Here is a 26,295-nt window from a genome sequence, read left to right on the forward strand (position 1 = left end):
AAAAAAAAAAAAAAAAAAAAAAATTAAGTAAAAATTGAATAAAATTTTTATTTTATGCCTTCCCTATCTTTCCTCTCTGCCATCCTCAACAGGCTAGTTTTTATATTCATGCTTGTCTTCATTTGATTACAAGATGGTGGCCGCAACTCCAAACATCACAGCTTCACACAAACAGGAAAAAGAGGAGACTAGGCAAGAAATAGGAGCTTTGTCTGTCACCTTTCCATCAATAAAGTACAAGCTTTCGGGCCCAGTCTGGAAGCCACCTTCCAAGGAGGGACACAGTAAAAAAATAAATAAATAAAAATAAAATAAAATAATTAAAGTACAAGCTTTCTTAGACCACCTCCCACAAACCCTCTAGCAAAGTAAACTTCCACTTAAATCTCACTGGCCAGAACTAAGTCACATGGCCACACATAGCTGCAAGGGAACCTGAAAAAACCTATAAGAAATTGGATTGACTAATTGGCTTATATTAATAGTTCTCAACCCTGGTTACATATTAGAATCTCCTAGGTATCTTTTTAAGTTTGTGTCTCTGTACATGGTCTTATCCTAGGGCCAGTGGTTCTCAACCAAGGGCAAGTTAGCAATGTCTGTGTACAGTCTTGATCCTTGTAACTGGGGGGTGCAGTGCTCCAAGCATTAAGTGGGTAGAAGCCAGGATGGTGAAAAACACCCTACAACACACAGAACAGCCCCCAACAACACAGAATTATTCTGTTCAAAATGTCAGTAGTGTCAAGCTTGAGAAACCTTGCCCTAGAGCCGGGCACAGTGGCTCACGCCTGTAATCCCAGCTCTTTGGGAGGCTGAGGCGGGCAGATCACCTGAGGTCAGGAGTTCAAGACCAGCCTGATCAATATGGTGAAACCCTGTCTTATTAAAAACAAAACAAAACAAAAAAAAAAAACAACAACAAAAAAAACCCTTGCCCTAGACCAATTAAATTGGTGGTTTCAATGGCCAGCCAGCGTTAAAATCCCTTGGTTTATGAATGATCCATTACATATCATCATTACACCATTGATGCCCTGAACAAAACTAGGTTTCTATTATAAGGAAGTAAAGGGGAATGAACATTGGTTACACACATAGTGTGTCTGTTCCAGTAACTTTGGTCATATGCTAACAGTTTTACTTCTAATTCTATTAATTACGTAGCCTTTTGGTTCCTGTTTTGTGAGATGAGACTATAAGCCCCTCATGCACTTTGAGCTCTTCTACCTTTTACCTTTCAACTTCCATAATTTGAACTTTTAGTTTTAGATTGACAAAGTGAATAGCTTTTACTTTCTGTCCTATAATCAAAATTACATCTATATGTTGTCTAACTATGGATTTTTTTCTTTCTTTTTTTTTTTTTTTTTTTTTTTTAGATAGAGTCTCACTTTGTCACCCAGGCTGGAGTGCAGTGGCATGATATTGGCTCACTGAAATCTCTGCCTCCCAGGTTCAAGCAATTCTCCTCCCTCAGCCTCCCAAGTATCTGGGATTACAGGCACACACCATCATGCCCAGATAATTTTTGTATTTTTGGTAGAAATGGGGTTTCACCATGTTGGCCAGGCTGGTCTTGAACTCTTAACTTAAGGTGATCCACCTGCCTCAACCTCCCAAAATGATGGGATTACAGACCTGAGTCACTACACCCCAACCTAACTATAGATTCTTGAAGTTGAAATTTAATAAACAGGATTTATATTATGACAATATAAATGTTGTTTACTGTAGAGTTCAGAAATGTTTTTAAGTTAAATTTCTTTTTATTTATTTATTTATTTTTCTTTTTTTTCCAGATGTATGCTTACCCATTTAAAAATTTATTTTTGTTACATTTCTTTATCAGCTTTTGTTTTACCTAGAGTTTGTAATTTTATTTAATTTATGTATTTATTTTGATTGACTGATTGAGACATGGTCTTACTCTGTCACTCAGGCTGGAGTGCAGTGACATGGTCACAGCTCACTGCAGCCTCGACCTCCTAGGCTCAAGTGATTCCTTCACATCATCCTCCCAAGTAGCTGGGGCCACAGGCACACACCATGACATCTGACTGATTTTTTTTTTTTTCTGAGACAGAGCCTCGCTCTGTCACCCAGGCTGGAGTGCAGCGGCGCCATCTTAGCTCACGGCAACCTCCACCTCCTGGGTTCAAACAATTCTCTTGCCTCTGCCTCCTGAGTAGCGAGGACTACATGCCTGGCTAATTTTTATATTTTTAGTAGAGACAGGGTTTTGCCATGTTGGCCAGGCTGGTCTCGAACTCCTGACCTCATGGGCTACCTGCCTCAGTTTCCCAAAGTGCTGGGATTACAGGCATGAGCCACTGCGCCCAGCCCACAACTGGCTAATTTTTGTATTTTTTTTTTTGTAGAGATGAGGTCCTGGCCACACTGGTATCCAACTCCCAGGCTCAAGCGATCTGCCCTGCTTTAGCCTCCCAAAGTGCTGGGATTGCACATAAGTCAGCCTGCCCAGCCCCTAATCTTTTTTGGGGGGGTGGGGGGGAACTGTTAGACTTGGCCATTTTATTTTTATGTTATTGTTTGTTTATTTATCTATTTATTGATGTGGAGTCTTGCTCTATCACCCAGGCTGGAGTGCAGAGGCATGATCTCGGCTCACTGCAACCTCTGCCTCCCAGATTCAAGTGATTCTCCTGCCTCAGCCTCCAGAGAATCTGGGATTACAGGCATGGGCCACTATGCCTGGATACTTCTTATATTTTTAGTCGAGACAGGGTTTCACCATATTGACCAGGCTGGTCTCAAAGTCCTGACCTCATGTGATCCACCTGTCTCAGCCTCCCAAAATGCTGGGATCACAGGCATGAGCCACTGTGCCCGGCTGACTTAGGCCATTTTAAAGGGTGTTCATATAGCCCTATTTCTATCTGGTATCAGCAAGGAATAAACAAGGACTAAAACTAGATAAAGTTTCTTTGGAACTGAAAGCTTTCACAATCACCTTCTAATTCCAATGAGATTTTTAAAAACCGAGGAAACTAATTCATGTGAAAAACTGTGCTTACAGAAGAGTTCTAATACTGTAATTCTATGTATCTAGGTTTCAGTAAATAAATACATATTTGGTGAAGATCTTAAAAGTTAAATTTTTGCTTGGGAATGGTTTTACTGGATGCTTCTAATGTAAATAGAAGAAAAATCTTTCACTGATTCCTTTGTCAGATACAATGTGATTTTATACATTATGCACTGGTGAAGTAGGGGTATAGTGATGGATGAGTTAGCCATGTGACAACTGTAAATAACTTTATTTGCAATGGATACTTCTCATTATTGACTGCTCTATAGCCAAAGAATATTCAGTGAATTACATTCATACTTGGTGAATATCATTGTGAATATCACAACAGGAGCATGCTGTGACCTCTGGGACACTGAACATCTACCTTGATTGCAACTCCACACTGCAATTCCTTCTAGAATTCAGTGGTAATTTAAATAACTTCACAATAGACTTCCTAGAGCTCCACAGAGCATTGTCAATGACTACCTGGATTCTCAGAAGCTGTGTAATTCAATCTTGTAGGTAATATAATATCACCTCTTATTTTTACAGGTAGGATAGTTGTATTTTATGTTACTTTTGATTGGTCAATTTTTAGTGAGGTAAAATGTACATATAGTAAAACACAGGTCTTAAGTACAATTCAGGGAGTTTTGACAAATGTATATGCCTATGTAACCAATGTCTTAATTGGTTAATTTTCTCTTTTTGGAGTTTCAGGTAAATATTAATTTGAGTTAATGCCCAAAGATCTCTGAACAAAATTTTTTCTTTTTCTTCTTGGGAAAGTTTTTAAAATTGTGATAAAATACACCTAACACAATCCTTTTGCAGTTCATAAGCATGATGGTTAGGTCTTCACATGCATGTGTGAGATGTGACTCCCTCAGGCCTTGTTATGACATCAGCAGGTTACCAGTCTGCTACACAAAGAAAATGCATATAACAAAATTTACCGTTGGTGATACTTAGTATGTTTATAATGTTGTGCAACCATCACTACCAGCTAGTCCTAGAACATTTTCACTACCCTAGAAGGAAACACCATATACATTAAGCAGCTACTTCCCATTCCACCTTCCCTAAGCTCTGACAACCAGTCATCTGCTTTTTGTCTCTGTGGATTCTCCTAGTCTGGATATTTGATATAGAATCATAGTATACTGGCCTTTTGTGTCTGACCCATTTTTTTCACTTAGCATAATGTTTTCAAGGTTCATACATTTCGTAGCCTGTATCAGTATGCCGTTTCTTTCTATAACAGGGTAATATCTCATTGTTTTCCCATTGTGTGAATACACTACAATTTATCTGTTTATGTGTTGATGGATATTTGAGTTGTTTTCACCTTTTGACCACTATGAATAGTGCTGCTATGACCATTCATGTACAAGTTCTGTTTGAACACTTGTTTTCAACTCTGAAAAAGATTATTTTGTCACCCCTATTGGGACCTGCTATTTTGTTCCTTTACTGCCTGTTACTTGTTCTAAACAAAGCAAAGCAAAAAGAGCAAGTCAGTGCTGAAACTGCCAAGGAAAAAAAGGTAAACAATGGTCATGCTGTTTGTCGGGATTTTGGACAACCCCCTTGGCCAGTGCTCAGGAATGTGAAAATCACAGACATGGAGAACAGAAAACAGTGCATTCTTAGTTAACACAATCACAGACTTTCCCAGCATTTGGTGTGAAAGGCTTTGATTTCTATGTCTGTGTCCAAAGAGGATTGTTGTTTAAACCGCAATGGCTGCTTAGTGGCTAGTTGCAAATGAGGTTGAAATGTGTAAAAATGGTAAGAATGATAATTGCTCAGTGAGCAGTCCTGGCAGTGGCTAACCTTGCAGTGCAGTGGGCAGATTTTATGAAGGAGGGATGGAATGAGCTAGAGTGGTCAGCTACCTGGCAATAGTGTCAGCCAGGGCACACATACCCGACTGGATGCGAATACTTAGTAGTTTCCACTGCCCTCTAAAGTACCAGCCCAAAGTGATTCCCCCACCTTGGGAGTCTAAGAAGTTCAAGAACTCTGAGAAAAGAGGGGGTAATCCCAGTGCCCACTCACAACAAAATGCCCATTTAATCAGTATAGAAAAGCAAATGGGTCCTGGAGACTGTCGTCAAAGACAAGCAGCATCTCCACCCACTGGGGCTGGAACTATCACTGGGTTCCTGATGTTGAAATGCAATGTGGGAACAGACCTCCCAGCACGTTTTCCTCCCTTTCCGTCCACTCAGATCACTAGAAATAGTTTAGCTTCACCTGTCAGTGACAGCCTTAGGATGGACTAAGTCTTTTACAATCTGCTGCTTTGCTGTGTGATCTTGGGCAAGTTGCTTAACACAACTCAGCCCCAGTTTTCTCAACTGAAAAATGTTGTTAATGAAAGGGCCTATCACTGCGGGGCACTGTGGCTCATGCCTATAATCCCAGCACTTTGGGAGACCAAGGTGGGTGCATCACTTGAGGTCAGGAATTTGAGACCAGCCTGGCCAAACTGGCCTGGGTGAAACCCCATCTCTACTAAAAACACAAAAATTGGCCGGGCATGGTGGCTCTTGCCTGTAATCCCCACTACTCGGGAGGCTGAGGCATGAGAATCACTTGAACCCAGGAGGTGGAGGTTGCAGTGAGCCGAGATTGTGCCACTGCGCTCCAGTCTCAGGGACAGAGCGAGACTCTGTCTCAAAAAAAAGTTGGGAGGCTCTCACTAAGGGTTAATGAGAGAATTCAGTTAAGCCATATAGAGCACCAGAATTTCAGGCATATTGTTGGTGACAAAACAGTTATTATTGTGCAGCTGAAAAATAATAGCACAGCAGCACTACAGTGGGCTGTACTGTTATTTTTAATAGGGTGCCCCATTTTTTAACACAGTGGGCTGTGCTATTATTTTAATAGAGTGCCTATTATTTTTAATAGTGTAGGGCACAGCAGCACTACATATGTGATACTAACTGCCTGGGCACCCTGAGCCCCTGCTAAGGGCCCCAAACAGGGAGAAGGGTGAGAAGGAGCAGTGTATCCAGATCCACAGTGATCATGGGTCACTATCAAGAGAAGCCAGCCTCTTCATTTACTGTTGGCTATATACCCATGGCCTGCCCTGAATAGCCACGTGGTTCACCCTGGGCAAAGTGTTCCAGCTTACTGGATGCCTTATGATTGTATTAATTCATATGTAACTTTCAATGTATATAATCATTCATTCATTTATTGATCAGTAACCACTTACTAATCACCTACTTTGTGCCAGCCATTTGTAGGCACACAGGGGATACAGCAACAAATAAGATATACAGTGGCTGGGGGCAGTGGCTCATGCCTGTAATCCCAGCACTTTGGGAAGTCATGGCTGGTGGATCAGTTAAGTCCAGGAATTTGAGACCAGCCTAGGCAACATCTCTACAAAAAAAAATACAAAAATTAGCCGGGTGTGGTGGTGCATGCCCATAGTTCTAGCTACCTCAGAGGCTGAGGTGGGAGGATCACTTGAGCCAGGGAGATGGAGTCTCACTGTTGTTATCCAGGCTGGAGTACAGTGGTGCAATCTTGGCTCACTGCAACCCCTGCCTCCTCGGCTCAAGCAATTCTCCTGCTTCAGCCTCCCAAGTAGCTGGGAATACAGGTGCATACCACCACGCCAGCTAATTTTTTGTATTTTTAGTAGAGATGGGATTTCACCATGTTAGCCAGGCTGATCTCGAACTCCTGACCTCAGGTGATCTGCTCACCTCGGCCTCCCAAAGTGCTAGGATTACAGGCATGAACCACTGTTCCTGCCCGAGCCCTGAGCTATGATTGTGCCACTGCACTCCAGCATGAGCAACAAAGCAAGACCTTATGTCTTTTTTTTTTTTTGGTAAAGCAAATTAATTGAGACCACCAAGAGATGAAAACATCTCCCAGGGTTAATTAAAAAAAAAAAAATAGAGATCACCAAGGGAGTGGAGATAGGGAAGAGAAACATCCCAAAGACTGAACCCTGGAGCACGCCAAAGTTTAAGATGTGGGGCTTTAAGGAGGAATAAGCAAAGGAGATTGAGAAGGGGTGGCAGAGAGATAGGAGGAAAACCTGAAGAGTGTGGGGTTCCGGAAGCTAAGTGAAGAAAAACTTTGCCAGAAAGAGGGGAGTCAACCATCAAACACTCCTGAAGGCAAAGTGAGGCAAGAACTGAGAGCGGTCATTGAATAACTGGTAACCTTGAAGCAGTTTTGGTGAACAAATGGAGGCGAATGCTGTATTGGAGAATATTTAAGAGAGAATGGGAGGACTTGAAGACTATAGTGGAGACATCTCTGTTGAGACATAAAGGAAAACAAAGAAGTGAGAGGTAGAAAGGAATATGAGGTTAAGGAAGTTTTCATGCTTGTTTTTATTTCTGTAAGATGGGCTTTATTTCACAATGTTTGCAGTGATATGCACATGTATTTGAAGTGTTCCTTTATGGGACATTTAAACAAGGTGGTTTTTAATCAATGAAAAATGTAGAGCTCTAGGAAAAAATGTCATGCTCTAGGTCATACCGTTGCATGAGGTTTTAAATGTATTGTGTAAAGTAGGGAATTAATTCAAGGGCCCAATAAGTTAGGCCATTGGTGTTTAACAGCTGATGTCACAGAATCATTGCAGAGCCTCGTACTTGAACATATACATGTAGTTTGGTGTGACATATACCACAGTACATTGTACCTGAAAGAGAAGGCGAAAGCTGGTAACTTGGAAGGAATAGAGGCAAAAATGGAAAAGCTCTTACATGAAGGATGATGGGAAAGGCCTTTATGAAACTCTTGGACTCTCAATGATATCAAACAAAGTGGCCTCTCTGGGGTCATCCCATAAAGGTGGTAAACATAATACGCAGTCCCATGTGCAAAGTTCAGAGTTTCCGTGACGAGGTGGGGTGGGATTCTCACAGGTAAGACAAGCAACAAAAGCCTGAAGCAACTTGTAGTGAGGAAGCAAGGATATTTTCAAAGATTTGGGATTTCTGTGGAACAGAGAAGGAGGACAGCATGTGGGGAAAATGTCCACCTAAAAGGGTGGCCATGAAATGAGGAGTTGAGAAGGAAAATCCGGCTGGGCACAGTGACTCACACCTGTAATCCCAGCACTTTAGGAGGCCAGAGAGGGAAGATCACTTGAGCCCAGGAATTTGAGACCAGCCCTGGCAACAGAGCGAGACCCCGTCTCTACAAAAAATCAAAAAAATTTTAAAAATAATAAAAATTTGCTGGTGTGATGGTGCATACCTGTAGTCCTAGCTACTCAGGAAGCTGGGGTAGGAGGATTGCTTAAGCCTGGGAGGTCAAGGCTGCAGTGAGCTGTGTTTGTGCCACTGTGCTCCAGCCTGGGTGACAGAGCAAGATCCAGTATCCACAAAAAAAAAAAAAAATTTTTTTTTAATTTAGCTGGTGTGGTGGTGTGTATCTGTAGCCTCAACTTCTCAGGAGGCTGAGGAGGATAGCTTGAGCTCAGGAGTTAAAGACTACCCTGGGCAACATAGACCCTGTCTCTACAAAAAAATTAAAAATTAGCCAGGTGTGGTGGTGCATACCCATTAAAAAAAAAAAAAAGAAAGAAAGAAAGAGGAAGAAGAAATAGGAAAATGCATAATCTCAGCATTTTATTGAAGAAGCTAAGTCTGTAAAAATTATCAAGTCGTAAAAACGGAATGTTAGCACAGTGTTTTCTATAGGATAGTTATAAGCCCCTGTGAATTTCCAGTATTATTTACTAGAGAAACTGCTATCTAGTTATTGAACTGAAGTAGTGGGAAAGTTTTCTGCTAATATTTTGCCCAACAAGCAAAGTTCCAAACTGATTAATTTTGCCTTGCGAGCCATTCAGTCTGCTCACACTGGTTGATTAGACACTCAGAATTTCTGCAGTTTCTGCCTCTTCAAATAGTTTTTAATTGGAAAGTTTGATCCATGTGTTAAACAAGAGTTACCTGTAATAGAACTAATTTAAACTCTTAGGGTATACACAAGCTTACTATCTGTCAGCATAAATACCCAAGATGACACATTTACTTGCCTTTATTATGAGGAAAGTAGATCTTGCTCTTAGACTGAAGGAATATTGGGGAAAGATTCATGCCTGTGACCCCAAGGTGGAGGATTGCTTGAGCCCAGGAGTTCAAGACCAGCCTTGGCAACATGATGAGACCCCATCTCTACCAAAAATACAAAAATTAGCTGGGCATAGTGGCATGTGCCTGTAGTCCCAGCTACCTGGGAGGCTGAGGTGGGAGGACAGCTTGAGCCCAGAAGGCAGAGGCTGCCATGGGCTATGATCACACGACTGCTTCAGCCTGGATGACAGAGCAAGGCCTTGTCTCAAAAAAAAAAAAAAAATTCCTTAAGAAATATTGGGGGAAGGCTGGGCACGGTGGCTCATGCCTGTAATCCCAACACTTTGAGAGGAAGAGGTAGGTGGATCACCTGAGGTCAGGAGTTCGAGACCAGCCTGACCAATATGGTGAAACCCTGTCTCTACTAAAAATACAAAAATTAGCCAGGCATGGTGGCATGTTCCTGTAGTCCCAGCTACTCAGGAGGCTGAGACCGGAGAATTGCTTGAACCTGGGAGGTAGAGGTTGCAGTGAGCTGAGATCGTGCCACTGCACTCTAGCCTTGGCAACACAGAGAAACTCCGTCTCAAAAATAGTAATGAATAAATAATAAAATAAGAAATGTTGGGAAAATATTTTAACTAAAGAGAAAGGACAGAGATACATGTTCCCCTGGCCCATTTGTATCTTTTATTTTAATCACCTAATCCCTGTGTCTGCTTCTGGTCCCAACCCAAGTTTCAGAAGCCAAGCTCTAGTCCTAGAATCTTCCTGCTGCCTGATTCCAACCAAAATGGAATCCACCTACCCTAGTTTGTGCTTGTTGCAATTGAAGAAATTACCTCTCACATGTGTACTGATCAATAGGTAGGGGACATTTCTGAGACACTAAAAACCTGACACAAGTAAAGAAACATCATCCAGGCACAGTGGCTCACATCCATAATCTCAACACTTTCAGAGGCTGAGGCCAGGAGTTTGAGACCTGCCTGGGCAACATAGTGAGTCTTTATTCATTAAAAAGAAAAAGTTAACAAGAAACAAAGCAGCTGGAGTCAAGGATCTAAGCTGCCCATGGCAGCTCATCCTCAAAGCCTCTGCTGCCCTTCCCAACTGACTGGGGGAACTTAACTGAGATAAAATAAAAGATAAAGATTTGGCCTTTGTCCCTGGTTCTTGGCACACAGCTCCTAAAACTTGGAATCTTTGGAGTGATGAGTCTTTTTTGTGTTGTTTTGAGATGGGGTCTCCCTATGTTGTCCAGGCTGGCCTTACACTTCTGGGCTGAAGGGATCCCCAGTAGCCAGGTCCACAGTAGCAAGTGACTTTTGTATGCTAATGAGATGACTGGTGGTGGGGGCCCTTAGAAAGCTTTGGACTGAGGGCTCATCTCCAGAAAGACCTAAGCATAGTTAGAGGGGTGGCACTTTCAGTCCCACCTCCTGACCTCCGCGGAGGGGACAGTGGGTAGAGATACAGTTTATCACCAGTGGCCAATGACTTAATCAATCTTGCCTGTGTAATGGAATCTCCATAAGAAACCCCTAAACAGAGGGGTTCAGAGAGCTTTGGGAATGGTGGACACATCCAGGTGTTGGCGGGTGGTGCCCCCTGAGGGCACAGAGGCTCCACACCCAATTCCCTCCTATCTTGCCCTATTTGTCTCTTACACCTGGTTGCTGCTGAGTTGCATTCTTTATAACAAACCAGTAATTGTAAGTAAAGTGTTCTTCTGAACTTCTGAACCATCAAACCTGAGAAGGGGGTCATAGGAACTTTCAGGAGTGTAGGACTTGTGATTGGCATCTGAAGCGGGGATAGCCTTGTGGTACTGAGCCCATAACTTGTGGGATCTGGTGCTAATTCCAGATAAATAGTGTCAAAATTGAATTGAATTGTTGAACACCAAACTGGTATCCTTATAAACTTTATAAAATTAATCAGGCAGCCGGGCACGGTGGCTCACACCTGTAATCCCAGCACTTTGGGAGGTTGAGGCTAGTGGATCACCTGAGGTCAGGAGTTCGAGACCACCCTGGCCAACATGGTAAAACCCCATCTCTACTAAAAATACAAAAAACTAGCTGGGCACTGTGGCGGGAACCTGTAATCCCAGCTACTTGGGAGGCTGAGGCAGGAGAATCACTTGAACCCAGGAGGCAGAGGTTGCAGTGAGCCGAGATCATGCCATTGCCCTCCAGCCTGGGCAACAAGAGTGAAACTCCGCCTCAAAAAAAAAAATTAATCAGAGGAGACAGCATGAAGGGAAAGGAAAACAAACCTAGCTTGCTGCACGCCCAGCATTTATCACGAGATCAGCCGCTCTCTGAGCTGCTTCCTCAGGGTTGTTTGGTGCCTCTTGTCCTAGAATCCCATAGACCCTGTTACAGGATTATCAATCACCTTAACTGCTCTATACATAACAACTTGGACATTATGAAACGTTAAGTTTTCCCTTCGAGAGATCCTTTCAGGTTTTGCACACTGGTGAAACTGACTCAGGATCTGAAGGATCCCACAAGAAGCTGACTCACCAAAGAATGCTGTCCACGTTCTGATGACTTCATCCCCCTTACCTCGGCCAATTAGTGACCCCAGTATTCCAATCCCTCCTCCGTGATCTCCTTAGGAAAAATGCAGCACAGAAATTCTCAGGGAGATGGATTTGAGGGTCTCCCCCCATCTCCTCACTCCCCTGCGATCATTAAACTCTTTCTCTGCTGCAAACCCTGTTGCCTCAGCGTAATGGGTCTATTACTGCACAGCAGGCATACAAATCTGTTGGCCTATAACACAGTGTTAGAAAGGTGAATAAAAACAGCTAAGGATATTGCTCATGTCCAACAAGCAGGCTTTTGGTTTAAAAGCAATAAATCTCCTATGTAAGAGACAGATGTTGATTTTTGCTTCTACTTTCTTTAAGCACATAATAGGGAGACAAACTCATATGTTCTGGAGGGGACAGCAATTAGGCAAATAAATATTAAGTCCAGATACAATCACTGAGCAAGCAGGCCAAGGACTAGTACAAAGTAATAGTGGCCTTGCAGATTTTTTTTTGAGATTGAGATGGAGCCTTGCTCAGTTGCCAGGCTACAGTACAGTGGCATGATCTCGGCTCACTGGCTGGGACTACAGGTGTGTGCCATCATGCCTGCCTAATTTTTTGTATTTTAGTAGAGACAGGGTTTCACCATGTTGGCCAGGATGGTCTCTATCTTCTGACCTCGTGATCCGCCCACCCTGGCCTCCCAAAGTGCTGGGATTGCAGGCGTGAGCCACCGTGCCCACCCTTTTTTTTCTTTTTTGAGATGGAGTCTCGCTGTCACCCAGGCTGGAGTGCAGTGGCGCCATCTTGGCTCACTGCAGCCTCCACCTCCTGGGCTCAAGGGATTCTCCTGCCTTAGCCTCCTGAGTAGCTGGGATTACAGGCACCTGCCATCCCACCCAGCTAATTTTTGTATTTTTAGTAGAGATGGGGTTTCTCCATGTTGGCCAGGCTGGTCTCAAACTCCTGACCTCAGGTGATCTACCCGCTTCGGCCTCCCAAAGTACTGGGTGAGCCACCATGACCGGCCAAATTTGAAGGGAGTAGGAAATGAGGTCATGTGTCTAAAACTCAACACAGGTCGGGTGTGGTGGCCGCCTTTAATCCCAGCACTTTGGGAGGCTGAGGCGGGCAGATCACCTGAGGTCAGGAGTTTGAGAACAGCCTGGCCAACATGATAAAACCCTGTCTCTACCAAAAACACAAAAATTAGCTGGGCATGGTGATGCAGGCCCTGTAATCCCAGCTACTTAGGAGGTTGAGGCAGGAGAATCGCTTGAACCCGGGAGGCAAAGTCTGCCGTGAGCCAAGATTGCGCCACTGCACGCCAGCCTGAGTGACAAGAGTGAAACTCCATCTCAGAATAAATAAATAGAAATAAAACTCAACACAATGCCTGGAACCCAACCAATTTGTCCACAGTCATTACACACCAAGGCCATGAAAGCCCAGGTTTCTTGACAACATTCAGTTAATATTTAGTCTCTTCTTTTCATTTTGCAGCCTGAAAGTTTGTTCTTTTGGATGAAATCCTGTGCCTAGAACCAAGCAAACAGGGCTGGAGATGCTTCAAGAAAATGAGATGCTGGTGGGGAAATAGAAAATTATGAAATTCCAACCCACTACTTGGAAATGCAAACACATCTTATTTATTCATGGTCACTAATGTCTTTATTGGAGCTGGAACATCTCATACATTCAAACAACACATGATTAGTCTCCATAACAGGAACAAAACAAGCTCCCAGCGAACTAATCAGCTAATCATGTTGCAGAGAGCATTCAGTGCTTTTCCACCACAAATGTGGCATTCAATGGGTCCCTCGATGCCTTATGTTAATGCACATGTGGGCCTCACCTGTCCCAGCACCTGCTGGTGTCAAATGAGTCAGCATCCTGGATCACCACAGCCTAACACTGTCCAGATACTGGGCTCAGCTCCAGGCCCTTGGGGGACCAGACCTGATTCTAGACTATGACAGATCATGGTGAGACTGAAGACTGTTGGCTGGCTTGTTTATTTGATTTTAAAAAGAAAAAAGCTCACTGTTAAAGAACAAAGGTTGAAAAGCAAACTCCCAGGGCTTGACTTGTTCCTGACTCCGTGATTTTACATACATATTTGTAAATGCTTAGCCAGTATGGAAAATGCACTCTTTCTTAGCAACCAAATTTATAGAGAAAATTAGATCTGAATGACCCCTGAAAGCAGGCAGGGCCCCAAAGGGGGATTCAGTCCAGCGAAGAGTCTCAGATGATCAAGTTCAGGACTGACTCTCTTCCGAGCCTGCATTTGATTCCTAGTAGTAATCATTGTGAACGTGAAATGAGCACTTTGCGGGCAGAGGTACTATGCAAAATGTTTTACATTCATTATCTCATTTATTCCTCACAATAACCCCAGAAGCAGATAAATAGAGGCACAAAAAGGTAAGTATGCTTGTCAAGGTTACTCAGCCAGTCGTAAGGGGTAGGTGCAGAAACTGAACTCCAGACCCCAGGTTTTTGGGTATGACGCACACTGACCCAAGGGTGCAGTTCCTTGTGCCCCAAACATCCATTTAGCATAGTTTATGAGAAAAAGATGTGACTCTGAGCGAAATAATCTAAACAGTGAACTCTATATTTTCCCCGCACTGAGAGACACAGTCATAGATCATGGGAGCTGAAGGGTCGCAGAATATGTCACCCCAAAACATGCCACTTAATCGTAAAGATGATTTTGAGCTCAAGATAACTGAGAAGAAGCAGATACAAGAAAAGCTCCCTGGCTGGGGATGCTGACTCCCACCTGTAATCCCACACTTTGGGAGGCCGGGCAGGTGAATCACTTGAGGCTAGGAGTTCGAGACCAGTCTGGCCAACATGGAGAAACCCAGTCTCTACTTAAAAAACAAAAACTACAAAAATTAGCCAGACGTGGTGATGCATGCGTGTAGTCCCAGATATTCAGGAGGCTGAGGCATGAGAATTGCTTGAAGCCCAGAGGCGGAGATTGCAGTCAGCTGAGATCACATCACTGCACTCTAGCCCGGGTGACAGAACTCTGACAGAAAAGCTCTCTGCCTTCCTCTATTTGCCTAAAAGCAGGAAAAAAGTTTGTTAAGATATCCTTCCTCCCCTCTCTACCTCAAAAGACAGAAATTAATCACTGGAAACGGCGCTAGACCCTTAGCCCATAGGGCACCAGAGGAATCAACATAGTAAACCTCACTAGCCCTTATCCTGCATTAGTTTTCCCATGTATTTATTTGCCTGTGCATTCTACCAGAAGCTCAAAGTCCTTTTCCTTTGTGTTGTCATTTTCTTTCTTTCTTTCTTTTTTTTAGACGGAGTCCCACTCTGCTGCCCAGGCCAGAGTGCAGTGGTATGATCTCGGTTCACTGCAGCCTCTGCCTCCTGGATTCAATTGATTCTCCTGCCTCAGCCTCCTGAGTAGCTGGGACTACAGGGGCACACTACCAATTGTCACTTTCTAAAACTTTCTTTACGTTTTGTTGTTGTTAAGATCTCTACAAAGTCCACATTGTAACCACCTCTTGAAGTTACTCATCACGGCGTGCTCCCGGGGTTATGTGCAATGCCTGCATTAATAAACTGCTGTTGGTTTCTCTCTTGTTAATCTGCCTTCTGTCAATCTAATTTACAGGGCCTCAGCTGGAAAATCTAAGATGAGTAGAGAAAAGAGACTTTTTTTCCTCTCCCTTAAGGAGTAAAGGTGAAGACCCCTGTTTTGTTCTGTTATTTTTGTAAAATGGATAAAGCAGCATTGTTTTACTGATTGCAAAATAAAATATGTGCTTGTTATAAAATATGCAAATGTATACAACTACAGAAAGTGAAAATCCACCACATACACATATAATCTCATTTGCCACAGATGCCAGACGTAATTGCTTTTACTAGCTTCCTCTAAACATATATATGTCTTAAGAATAAATGCAGCAGACTTCTGTTTCCAATCAGAGCAAACTAGCTTGTATTAGACCAGTGCTTACACTGAGCAAGTAGAAATACTGGTTTCATGACAACAAAAGTAAAAAACTATTTGAGCAACAAATTTTCCATACAGAAAAAATTCCAAATTAGATCAGTAGATACTCGTCTTTACTGGGTGGAGCTTAAATCTCCTTGTGTGGGGGCTATTCTCAGAGACCCACTTCCAAAGTATACAGTGCAGAAAGAGGAAAACATAACTTTACTGGAGAAATCTGGCAGACACTGCTTTAACTATGTCAAAGTCAAAATAAAATGTAGAGACAAATCTCTAAATTTAACTTTTTATTTTGGGAAGCAAGAATTGCAGTTCAGGGCATACACACAGACTGGATGGTTTTAGGCTTGTCTGCAGAACAAAGAAAAGATTGGGGGCTTTATTAGAAAGATAAATGTTGGCCGGGTGCAATGACTCATGCCTGTAATTCCAGCACTTTAGGAGGCCGAGGCAAGTAGATCACCTGAGGTCAGGCGTTCGAGACCAGCCTGGCCAACATGGTGAAACCCCATCTCTACTAAAACAAAACTTAGCTAGGTGTGATGGGTGCCTGTCATCTCAGCTACTCAGGAGGCTGAGACAGAAGAATCACTTGAACCCGAGAAGTGGAGGTTCTAGTGAGCTGAGACTGTGCCATTGTACTCCGGCCTGGAAAATAAGAATAAAACTCCTTCACACACATACACACAAAAAAGATAAATGTTATGTACTGTTTTAAAAGAAAGCTCATGGGCACTAGAGAGGCTCTGGGTAGCTAGAAAGCTCTAAAGAGTGACACCATGGGTAAAACTAATCTTACAGTCACAGCAGGTCATTTCAGCAGCTGCTAGGTAAAATTGGTCTTCAGGTTACAGGCAGTTTTAGTAGCTGGACTTTCAGATAATTCAATACTTGGAGCAGTTCTACGTGCCTCAAGTGCTTTTTCCCACAGCCCCTCGACTCTGATTTAGTTGGGTATGACAAAAATGACCCAACTTGTGTAATCAGCTTTCACAACTAAGTGATCAAAGTTGAAACCATTAGTAAAAAGTTACATTTACATCACGTACTCCCTGATACAATGCAATCCGTAGAGTACTTAGCATCTCTGACATTTTTCTCCCAAACCCATGATCCTGTCTAATCATAAGAAAACATCGGACCAGCCCAAACTGAGGGACATTCTACAAAATATCTAACCAGTACTTCTCAAAATTCTCAAGGTCGTAAACAACAAAACAAAACAAAAAGGTTGATGATAACTATTACAGACCATAACATACTCAGGAGATAGGGCAAATAAACATAATGTGGTACCCTGGATTCTACACTGGAACAGAAAAAGGACATCATGAAAAACCTGGTGAAATCTCAATAAACACAGTTCAGCTAACAGCACTGTATCAATGTGAACTTCATTTTCCTAAATGTAACCCAGCTAGTGAGACAAGATGTTAACAATTAGTGAAACTCGATAAAGGATGTATGGGAGCTCCATCCTGTTTTGCAACTTTTATTCCAAAATAAAAAGTTTATTTACATTTTTTATTTGCTGTTTGCAGATAGAAGGTACCTAAAAAAAACCAAATCCCTGAGAAAAAGAAGGTGCATTGAAGTGAGTCTGGCAGGATGCCTGGCTCCCCATTGAAGCATTAGCCAATTCATAAGTGCCACGGGGCTAAGCTAAGAGGCTCAGAAGCACTCCCCTTGGGGTCTTAGCTGATGCATATGTAGCATTGAGCCTGGCAGGTTGAAAGCTGAGCAGTATTCTCGGCAGTCTCACATCACTAAAGAGACAAAACTTAGAAGTTCAGGGTTCACTGTGGAAGAATAAAGACCCCAGGGCTCCAGTTAGGATCCCAGAAGACCTACACCCTAGGAATAAAGGTAAAATCAAAATAACCTGATCCTTCTAAAGACTAAAATTTGATTTCAAACCAAATCAGGCTCAGACTGGATTAAGGTAATCTGTATTTATTCGAACTGCTTGCCAACGTAAAAAATAATCCTCTGTTGAGAAAAGTAACATCATGAGAGCCTCAAATTATCTCCATAATTTTTTATACACAATGCCCAGCATTCATTAAACAACTTAGGTGACATATGGGACATGGTGAAAAGGTCAAACATATGTGTAACTGGAATTTCAGATGGAGAGAAAAAGAAGGGAAAGGAACAATGTTTGAAGAGCCTGCTGCCAAGTGATGAAAGATATCAAGTCACAGACCCAAGAAGCCCCATGAATGTCAACAAGAATGAATGCTAAAAAACTGACTTGACTAGCTATACTAAAAGTACAGAAAATGAAAGACAAAAAAAAAAAAAAACCTTGTAACATGACCACAGAATAAAAGGACAAATCATTTTCAAAAGAATAATAATTAATTGTTATTCAGCAGAAAGCTTGGAAGCCTAGAGAATAATCGAATGGAATATTTGTAGAGCTTGCGGTGGCTCAGAAAATGATTCCCCAAAATATGGCACCCTGGCATGCTGAGTGCTTTGAAAATTAAAAGGCCACAGAAGTAGTAAGCCTCAGAAACAAGAGCTCTTTCTGACCTTCCCCCCAATATTCCTGTCTCTGCGATCCTTTTTCCCAGAGCACTTGGAGGTACTCTCTCTGGAATTTCCTTATCCGACTAAGAAAGCTCCTTTCCAAATGAAATACAGTTAAAACTCCCTCCCTAGGAATCTCATCAAATAATCAGGAAAGATTAACCACAGGCAAAGAGAAGAAGCTGGAAGTCATCACCATGCCCAGACAAACTTTTCATCAATTCTCAATTTTTTTTTTTTTTTTTTTTTGAGATGGAGTTTCACTCTCATTGCCCAGGCTGGAGTGCAATGGTGTGATCTCAGCTCACAGCAATTTCCGCCTCTCCACTTCAAGGGATTCTCCTGTCTCAGCCTCCCAAGTAGCTGGGATTACAGGCGCCTGCCACCACTCCTCGCTAATTTTTTTGTAGTTTTTAGTACAGACGGGGTTTCATCATGTTGTCCAGGCTGCTCTTGAACTCCTGATTCAGGTAATTCACATGCCTCAGCATTCCAAAGTGGCAGGATTACAGGAGTGAGCCACTGCACCCAGGCTTCATCAATTCTTTTGAAGGCGACTCTAAGAAATTATTTAGGAGACTTAATTTGCATACTAGGACAACCTGTGTTCCTGTGCAGTTCTGCCCTTCCCTTTCCTGTAACGTCCAAATCAGCTTTCAAAGAGAATCATTTACAAAATAATATCTGCCTCCCTGCTCCATACATCTCTCCCCTAAGAAGAGAGTATTTAGGCCTGAACATTCTGTCCCCTCTTTGCATCTGAATACTTTGTATATGGCTTCCATGTTTGTGCATGCTACAAAAATTTTGTATGCCTTCTTTCCCTATTAATCTGCTAGTTCATGTTCAGTGAACCTCTGGAGGACACAGAAGTTTTCCTTGGCTCCTACACGCTCAAGCAAAATAACAGCTAACCTAGAATTCTATTCTCAATTAAAAGTTCTTTCAGAAATGAAGGTAAAATGAGGCCAGGTGCAGTGGCTCACACCTGTAATTCCAGCACTTTGGGAGGTTGAGGCAGATGGATCACTCACTTGAGGTCAGGAGTTCAAGACCAGCCTGGCCAACATGGTGAAACCCCATCTCTACTAAAAATACAAAAATTAGCTGGGCGTGGTGGTGCATGCCTGTAGTCCCAGCTACTTGGGAGGCTGAGGCACAAGAATCACTTAAGCCCGGGAGGTGGAGGTTGTGGTGAGCCAAGATCACACCACTGCACTCCAGCCTAGCCAAAAGGATGAGACCCTGTCTCAAATAAAAATAATAATAAAATAATAAAGGAAATACTAAAGCAGGCTCTTCAACAGAAGGGAAATTATCGAGCACAAAGGAATAAGAATGCAAGAAGGAATGACAAACAGCAGAAAGGCAAGTATACAATTAAATATAAATGGATACTGACTGTATAAAATAATAAAAATGTTTATTGGCCGTGTGCAGTGGCTCTTGCCTGTAATCCCAGCACTTTGGGAGGCCGAGGCAGGTGGATCACTTGAGGTCAGGAGTTCAAAACCAGCCTGTCCAACATGACAAAACCCCGTCTCTACTTAAAATACAAAATTAGCCGGCATGGTGGTGCATGCCTGTAATCCCAGCTACTCGGGAGGCTGAGGCAGGAGAATCTCTTGGACCTGGGAGGCGGAGGTTATAGTGAGCCAAGATTGTGCCACTGCACTCCAGCCTGGGCAACAAGAGCAAAACTCCATCTCAAAAGAAAAAAAAAATGTTTGTTGGTGTTTAAAGTGTATGTGGAATTAAAATGCAGGATAGAGAGAAGTACTTCTAGAATGGTGCAGTAAGGACTTCAAAAAATTCAATTTTCCATGAGAGCCATAAGGACATTGGCAACAAAGAACAAAAAATCAACTTTTCTAGGCTTTGCAAGTTAACCACCAGGTTTCAGCAAAGAAGGAGCTTCTAGTCAAGAGGAAAAATTGCATCTCTGAAAGGAGAGTGAGTTTTGTAGCATTTTAGCTTGTTCTGTTTCCATACCCTCTCCCAGATCCATGGTAGCCTTGAAAACTAGAAGCCTCACAGAGAATCACAACTTACTGGAGCAGAAACCCATAGGCTGAAACCTAGGTGGGAAGCAGAGCTGAGGTAGGGAAATCTAACCTGTAACTGACGAATTGCTGGAAGCTCAGTGTAGGCAAGTCCGATAGACAAAACGCCAGGAGGCCCTAGGCATCAGAAGTCCCCTACATTTTTTTTATTGTCTCATATCATTTATTTGTTTGTTGTTTGCTTTATTTATTTTTTCTCTTTCTTTTTCCTTTTTTTAAAAATTGTACTTTAGGTTCTGGGGCACATGTGCAGATCATGCAGAATTGTTGCATAGGTACACACATGGCAATGTGGTTTGCTGCCTCCATCCCCCCATCACCTACATCTGGCATTTCTCCTCATGTTATCCCTCACTGACCTCCCCTCCCCCTGCTGTCCCTCCGTTGGCCCCCCACCAACCGACCCCAGTGTGTGATCTTCCCCTCCCTGGGTCCATGTGTTCTCATTGTTCAACACCGGCCTATGAGTGAGAACATGCAGTGTTTGATTTTCTGTTCTTGTGTCAGTTTGCTGAGAATGATGGTTTCCAGGTTCATCCATGTCCCTACAAAGGACACAAACTCATCGTTTTTTACGGCTGCATAGTATTCCATGGTGTATATGTGCCACATTTTCCTTGTCCACTCTATCATCGATGGGCATTCGGTTTGGCTCCAGGTCTTTGCTATTGTAAACAGTGCCGCTATGAACATACGTGTGCATGCATCTTTATAATAGAATGATTTATAATCGTTTGGGTATATATGTTTGATTTATTTTTTTAACTTATATTTTAGGTACAAGGGTACATGTGCAGATTTGTTATATAAGTAAACTCATGTCAGGGGAGTTTGTTAAGCAGATTAATTCATCACCCAGGTACTAAGCCTAGTACCCAATAATTCTTTTTCGGAGTCTCTCCCTCCTCCAATCCGCCACCCTCAGATAGGCTCAGCTGCCTGCTGTTCCCTTCTTTGTGCCCATGTGTTCTCATCATTCAGCTTCCACTTCTGAGAACATTCAGTATTTGGTTTTCTGTTCCTGTGTTAGTTTGCAAAGGCTAATGGCCTCCAGCTCTATCCATGTTCCCCAAAAGACAACATCTCATTCTTTTTTATGGCTGTATAATATTCCATGGTGTATCTGTGCCATATTTTCTTTATCCAATCTGTCATTGATGGGGTCCCCACATATTTGTGAGATTTACCTTGTAGGTCTCACAGTGAATTTCTGAGAAAAATCTCCTTATGCTTTTTGGAGGGGGAGGAGGAAATAAATTTGGAAACGAATTTGTTGTCATTAAAACTGTCTTGCAAGAAATGTTAACGTAAGTTCTTCAAAGGGAACCAAAATAATGTAGGTCAGAAACTCAGATTCATATAGAGAAAGGAAGAGGACCAGAGAATGAATAAATGGAGGTAAAAGAAAAACTTTCATTTTTCTTAATCTTTATTGATCTAACAGATAACAGTTTGTTCAAAATAACAACAATGTATTCAGTTATGTATGATTACACTTATGCGTGTGTGTGTGTGTGTGTGCATGCATGTGTGTGCGTGTGTGTGTATGCTTATGTATAAAATGGAATGAATAAGAACAATACAAGGAACAGGAGAGATGAGTTAGGAATGTTTTATTACAAGGTACTTACACAACCCTTGAAAAAACACAGTGTTAGTTGAAAGAGGATTAAATTTAATTGTAAGTGTATATTGCAAACTCTAGGACAACCTTTTAAAAAAGTAAAAAAAAGGGCCGGGCGCGGTGGCTCAAGCCTGTAATCCCAGCACTTTGGGAGGCCGAGGCGGGTGGATCACGAAGTCAAGAGATCAAGACCATCCTGGTCAACATGGTGAAACCCCGTCTCTACTAAAACTACAAAAAATTAGCTGGGCATGGTGGCGCGTGCCTGTAATCCCAGCTACTCAGGAGGCTGAGGCAGGAGAATTGCCTGAACCCAGGAGGCAGAGGTTGCGGTGAGCCGAGATCGCACCATTGCACTCCAGCCTGGGCAACAAGAGCGAAACTCCGCCTCAAAAAAAAAAAAAAAAAAAAAAAAAAAAAAAAGTAAAAAAAGTAGCCAGGTGCAGTGGCTTACACCTTTAATTCCAGCACTTCAGGAGGCTGAGGTGGGCAGATCACTTGAGGTTAGGAGTTTGAGACCACCCTGGTCAGCATGGTGAAACCCCGTCGCTACTAAAAATACAAAATTAGCTGGGTGTGGTGGTGCATGCCTATAATCCCAGCTACTCAGGAGGCTGAGGCAGGAGAATCCATGGAGGCCAGGATGTAGAGATTGCAGTGAGCTGATATCATGCCACTGCACTCCAGCCTCAGTGACATAGTGAGACTCTATCAAAAAAAAAAAAAAAAAAGTAAAAAAGAAGCATAACTGTTATGCCAAGAAAGGACATAAAACAGAATCATACAAAATGCCTAATTAAAACCACAAAAGGCAATAAAAGGTTGAAAGACGAAATTAGGAATGAAGAACAACAAATAAAAAACAGTAATGAATATAGTAGATAATAGTCAATTATACAAATAACCAGTTTGAAGCTCAGTGGTGTAGCTGCTCACAGTGGTACATGAGGCAAAAACTGATGGAACTCCAAGGAGAAATACATGAGTCCACTATTATAGTTGGAGACTCCAACCTCGCTTTTCATAACGGGACAGAACGCAGCAGCCAAGAAAGCAGTAAGGACTTAGGCAAACACAACATCACCACCAATCCACCGGATATGATGGCTACTTATAGACAACTTCATTCAGCAACAGTAGAATACACATTCTTCTCTTCTTAAGCCCATACAGAACATTCACCAAGATGTTGGGCCATTAAAAAAGAAGAACTTATGGGCCATTAAAAAAGAAAACCACCTTCCGTTCCCTCTAAGTGAACAGGAAAAAATTTTAAAATAGTAATAATAATTAAAAAAAAAAACCTTAACTTTGTTTTTTTTTTAAGACAGGATCTTACTCCATCATGTAGGCTGGAGTGCAATGGTGCCGGCTCAGCTCACTGCAGCCTCTCCCTCCCAGGTTCAAGCGATCCTCCCACCTCAGTCTCCTGAGTAGCTGGGACCACAGGTACACACCACCATGACCAGCTAACTTTTTGTATTTTGGGTAGAGATGGGGTTTCCCCATGTTGGCCAGGCTGGTCTCGAACTCCTGAGCTCAGGCCATCCTCCCACCTTAGCCTCCCAAAGTGCTGGAATTACAGACCTGAGCCACCGTGCCTAGCCGATGTTTAAAACAATGGAAATCATATGTCTGTCCTCAGACTACAGTGGAATTAAACTAAGAGTCAGTAACAGAAAAATAGCTGGAAAATCCAAAAATACTTGGAGATTAAACAACACACTTCAAAATAGCACATGGGGCCAAGTTGAGATAGTTCACACCTATAATCCCAGCACTTTGGGAGGCCAAGGCAGGCGGATCACTTGAGGTCAGGACTTCAAGACCAGCCTGGCCAACCTAGAGAAATCCAGTCTCTACTAAAAATACAAAAACTAGCTAGGTGTGGTGGCCTGTGCCTGTAATCTCAGCTACTTGTGAGGCTAAGGCATGAGAATCACTTGAACCTGGGAGGTGGAGGCTACAGTGAGCTGAGATTACACCACTGCACTCCAGCATGGGTGACAGAGTGAGACTCCACTTCAAAACAAAAAACCATATGGGGTGGTTGTGGGTGAGTGAGGCTGGTTTCACTATGTTGGCCAGGCTGGTCTCAAACTCCATACCTCAGGTGATCTGCCTGGCTCGGCCTCCCAAAGTTCTGGAATTTCAGGCATAAGCCACCACGCCCGGCCGCCTTCTTGAAAGTTTGTTAGATTTCCCATTAATGTCCGTCCCTTTCTGACCCAGGATCCAGTCCAAGATCCCATCTAGAATTTAATTGTCATGTCTACTCCAATCTGGAACCGTTCCTCAGTCTTTGTCTTTATGACCTTAACACTTTTTGAAGAATGCTTAGTTTTGTAAAATGTCTCTTAGTGCAGATTTCTCTGATGTTTTCCCATAACTAGATTGAGAGTATGCAGTTTTGTCAAGCATATTACAAAGTGATGCTGTCCCAGAAGGAAAATTCCTTAATTTGATAAAGAATATGTTCAAGAGGACAGCTGAAATTTTTGAAAGTGGAAGATAATGAATGTTGGTGAGAATGTGGAAAAATCAGAACCCTCATACATTTCTGGTAGAAATGTAACGGTTTGGTGTTTCCTCAAAAAGCTAAACATAGAATTATCATATGACCCAGAAAGTCCTCTCCTAGGTACATACCTAAAAGAATTTAAAATGGGCTCAAAAAAAAAAAAAAATCCTTGAACAGTAGTCTGCCTTCATCTGCAACGAATACTTTCCAAGGTTTCCAGTGGATGCCTTAAACCTTGGAAAGTACCAAATCCCATCTACACTGTAGGTTTTTTTTTTAACTTCTCCCACCACTCCCATAATATCTTACTGTATTGTGCTCTCCCTTCTACTCCTTATGGTGTGGAAGGCTAAAATGCCTATGTGATGAGATAAAGTGAGGTGAATGACACACATTGCAATGTAGCATTAGGCTACTACTGACCTTCTTCTGATGTGTGAGGAGAATCATCTACTTTGGACGATCCTGGGTAATCAAACTGTGATTATGTTGATGGTTGGATGTTAGGAGCAAACAAGATGATGTTGATAACTAATGGGCAGGTAGTAAATGCAGCGTGCATAAGCGGAACAAAGGAATGAGTCATATCCCGGATGGGACACAGCCAGGCAGCACAAGATTTCATTACACTACTCAGAACAGCACACAATTTAAAACTTATGAATTGTTGGGCAAACCTGATAATTCACACCTATAATCCCAGCACATTGGGAGGCTGAGGCAGACAGATGACCTGAGGTCAAGAGTTCGAGACCGGCCTGACCAACATGGTGAAAACCCCCGCCTCTACTAAAAACACACGAAAAGTTATCTGGGCATGGTGGCAGGCGCCTGTAATCCCAGCTACTCTGGAGGCTGAGGCACAAGAATCACTTGAACCCAGAGGCAGAGGTTGCAGTCAGCCGAGATCACGCCACTGCACTCTAGCCTGGATGACAGAGTAAGACTCTCTCTCTCAAAAAAAGAAAAAAAATTATAAATTGTTTATTTCTGGAAATTTTCATTTAATATCTTTGGATGGTGGGTGACTGAAACAATGGAAAACAAAACCACAGATGGTGGGAAGGAGAAACTACTCTACATGAGTGTTCATAGCAACACTACTCACAGTGCCAAAAGACAAAAGCCATCCAATGTCCAGCAACATCTGAATGGATAAATAAATGTGATATACATGCAATGGAATATTATTCTGCCATAAAAAGGAATGAAATACTGATATATGCTACAGCATGAATGAATCTTGAAAATAGTGTAGTAAGAGAAGTCAGACAAAAAACTAGGGATATTATATGATTTTACTTACATGAAATATCCAGAACAAATAAATCCATAGAAACAGAATACAGATTGCTGGTGGCCAGAGTGGGGAGGTTTAGGGGAATGCGGAGTAATTGCTGAATAGGAACTGAGTTTATTTTGGAATGACAGAAATGTTCTGGACCAGACAGAGGTAGTGATTGCACAGCATTGTGAATTACCAAGTGCCACTAAATGTTATGTTAGGTGGATATCATTTCAAATTTTAAAATTCTACAGCAAATATCATACTTAATGGTGAAATATTAAAAGCATTCCACTGAGATTAGAGCAATGATGCCCATTATTACTATTTCTTTTTAACACAGTAGTAGAGGTCTTAGCCAATGCAACAATTACAAACAAGAAAAAGCGGAAGAAAAAGAAAGGAGGAGGAGAAAAAAGAGAAGATGTATGGGGGAGGGAGAGGATAACTAAAATGTCTAAGAACCAGTAAGTCAGCAGGGCATGGTGGTGTGCCTCTCTAGTATCAACTACTTGGGGGACTGAGGCAGGAGGATCACTTGAACCCAGGTGGTCGAGGCTACAATGAGCCAAAATGGCGCCACTATACTTCAGCCTGGGTGACAAAGTGAGACC

The 26,295-nt window shown here is 42.4% G+C and overlaps 1 non-coding gene across 1 annotated transcript; it reads left to right on the forward strand.

Moving 5' to 3' along the window:
- Positions 1–3,859: 3,859 nt before the first annotated feature.
- LOC119471525 lies at positions 3,860–3,963 on the forward strand. Its single transcript, XR_005200598.1, has one exon. It is a non-coding gene; the product is annotated as a small nucleolar RNA U13 (small nucleolar RNA).
- Positions 3,964–26,295: the final 22,332 nt, after the last annotated feature.

The sequence above is a fragment of the Cebus imitator genome, unplaced genomic scaffold, assembly GCF_001604975.1.
Source record: "Cebus imitator isolate Cc_AM_T3 unplaced genomic scaffold, Cebus_imitator-1.0 Scaffold63, whole genome shotgun sequence".
In the NCBI taxonomy this organism is placed as follows: domain Eukaryota; kingdom Metazoa; phylum Chordata; class Mammalia; order Primates; family Cebidae; genus Cebus; species Cebus imitator.